Below are 3,247 nucleotides of genomic sequence, written 5' to 3'. Positions count from 1 at the left end.
GGGAAATAGTCACTGGGACACATAATGGCCCTTTATCCAGGACAGGGCCCTACGTGTCCCCATGGTGTCTATTTGAAGTTTGCTCTACAGTCACAAGCAATTTTATGTAAATATACCCTAGAGATGAAAAAACTCCAATCCAACAAAAAAACCAAATGCAAGAAAGCTGTGGGGTTTTGGGTTTCTTTACAAAACTCATGAAAATTCTTTGGTGGAATGGAGGATCATTTAGCGATCATAATACAGTGAGTGATTATAATAAAAAGAGGTGCTGAAAAACTTGCTGTCCTATGGAGGACTGCAACAACAGGAGCAAAAATGCCCCAGGCCACGGTCATCATGGGATGGAGGACACTGCTGGCCGAATGGCAGCCAGATTTTATCCCATCAAATGCATCCCTGGCATGGATGCACAGTGTCCTTTTTCTCCAGGGCCACCAGGGTGAGGAGATAAAGTGAGTAGGAATTAGCAAGCAAAACAATCTCTTTAGCTCCATTATTCACATTATAGGTGGTTATTTCTCCTCCCCTTTTAAAAGTGGCTGTAGGACTAACCAAGATCCCCGGCCCTGGTTTCAATTACGCAGAGATTGAATCAAAACAGACTGCTGTGCTGTAAATAGTAGGGAGGCCCTTTCTGTAAATCGTAAAATTGAATTCTAAAATTTCATGTTAAGAGCCTTGTCTTTGTATAATGGATTGCACTGCCATCCATCACAGTGACACTTACAAGTCACAGCTGAAAAAGAACTTCATTAGATTATTTTTTTTTTAAATTTTGATTTATTCTGGTTACACTGTCTGTATAATAGACTGAGCAGAATCTCACACTGATCCCTACGCTCAATAAAGCATCTACAGATATATTAGAGAAATCCCTCACTGTTTCTAAGTTATGGCCAAATGGTGTCTTAGGGACTGCTCCCAGTCATCTGTGTCTTCTAAACCTGAATCAAGCATCAGGACTCTTAACGACCTTCATCTCATCAGCTCTCGCCTGCTGTTGTTTAGAGTTGTTGGCCCATTTTCATTGTGGCTCTGATCAATAGCTGTGATGACAAAGATATGATGAGTTGCATGATTCCCTCCGGTCACTGCTGCTTAATGATTTTTCCAAGCGCCAATCTTCAGCTGAAAGGGAAAAAATAAACTAGAGATCTCGGAGGAAACAAACATTGTGGCATTTCTCATGATGCCAAATTAGTCTTGCTCCTCTCCCCTTGGGCTGAGCACGCAGGATGTTTTTCAGCTGCAGAGTCCTCATGGCATTGCTTATCTCTAGACACGATACCAAGTATGTCCCATCACTCTTGTATCTTCAAATGGAGCATGTTTTGGTACCAGCATCAGGTATTGAAGGCTTGAGCTGTTGTTCCTTACTGCTCCCACTGGAAGATGCAGCCCCTGCTCCAGAACACTGGGCTTCCTTCTCTGAACTGTGAGACTTGGTCACAATCCTTCTCACCACTCTTCAGACTGGAGATAAGCCCAAAGTACTTTAAGCTACACCTTTGCATTTTGAAGGGAAACTTGTTTTGGTGAGAACTGAATTGTCTTTTTGGGAGTCAAGAAAAAAAAAAGACTTCTTATCTCAAGCCATAAAGCATGTGAGACCACACTGACAGTGTCCCTTGGAGATGGTCTGGCATGCAACTGGCCTTTGAAAGAGCATCTAGAGCAATAGACTACATGCCGAAGGAAAGGGATGCCATCCAGAGGGACTTTGAGAGGCCTGAGGGTCTGTGCAAACCTCATGAAATTCAAGAAGGCCAAGGTGCAAGGTCCTGCACCTAGTTTGGGGCACAGACACAGGCTGGGTGGAGAATGAATAGAGTGCAGCCCTGGGGAGAAGCACTTGCAGCCCAGAAAGCCAAGTGCCTCTTGGGCTGCATCAAAAGCACTGTGGCCAGTAGGTCGAGGAATGGACTTCTGCCCCTCTACTTTGCTCTGGTGAGACCCCATCTGAAGTGCTGTGTCCACTTCTGGGGTTCTCAACACAGGAAAGATGTCAAACTGTTGGAGTGAGTCCAGAGGAGGCCAAGAAGATGCTCAGAGGACTGGACGACCTCTGCTACGGAGGGAGACAGGCTGTTAGTTGGGGTTTTTCAGCCTGGAGAAAAGAAGGTTATGGGGACACCTTAGAGACTTTTCCAAGGCCTAAAGGGGCTACAAGAGAGATGGAGAGGGACTTTTGACAAGGGCATGGAGTTACAAGACAAGAGGTAATGGCTTTTAAATGACAGAGGGCAGGTCTAGGTTAGATATTAGGAAGAAAGTCTTCCCTGTTAGGGTGTTGAGGCACTGACACAGATTGCTCATCCCTGGAAGTGTTCAAGGCCAAGTTGGATGGAACTCAGAGCAACGTGGTCTAGTGGAAAATGTCCCTGCTCATGGCAGGGGGGGTTGGAACTAGTTGATCTTTAAGGTCCCTTCCAACTCAAACCATTCAGTGATTCTCCGATATGGGGGTTAGCACACCCAGGACCTCCCAGTCTTACAGAAGCAATGAACTGCTACAACCCTGCCCACAAGCAATGCAAGAAGGGTCAGGCAGACACAGCATGGCCCCATGGGGAGGCAAAAGGGGCAACATGAGGAAAGGGGCTATGGGGCCATGAGTAGAGTGGAAATGCTTGTGGATTGTTGAGTGCAGTCCCTTAATGAGGGCACAACTCTGTGTTCACAGTCCATCTCATTTCATGGGAATGTATATCCTGTATAAAAAGCATTTTTCACTAATAAAGGGGTCAATTTAGGGCTTCAGGACTGAAAATGTTCCTCTTTTGCCATCTAGGTGAAGTGGAAAGCTTTCACAGAGGCCAAAGATTCAGGAATGTAGTAGCTGTCCAAAGACAGGTTCATCTCCAACATTAGAGTCATCCCCTTTAAGTTTTTTTTGTTTTGATAGAGAACAGCAACATATACATATATATACTATTACATATATTTTCCCCCCCTTTTGACATAATGTACATAGTTCCCACGCTGGGTGCAGGTCCAGGAGAAGACTCTCATGGACCTGGCAGGCAGACAGGTGCAGTTGCATCCCACTGCTGCTTGAGGACGCTGAGACATGCAACCCGAAGGGTTTGCCTTTCCATCGTGCAGAGTGGGATGGATGGCTCCTGGGTCTAGGCATGCTGTACATGCATGATGGGACTGTAAGACTCTTGAAAAACGAGTGAACTCCTCAAAGTCATTAGCTCATGTAATAACCTGAAGAGTCTGTGTAAGGCTGTAGAGGTGC

The sequence above is a fragment of the Acanthisitta chloris genome, unplaced genomic scaffold, assembly GCF_000695815.1.
Source record: "Acanthisitta chloris isolate BGI_N310 unplaced genomic scaffold, ASM69581v1 scaffold3765, whole genome shotgun sequence".
NCBI lineage: Eukaryota > Metazoa > Chordata > Aves > Passeriformes > Acanthisittidae > Acanthisitta > Acanthisitta chloris.
Note: the sequence above shows the minus strand (reverse complement) of the source record.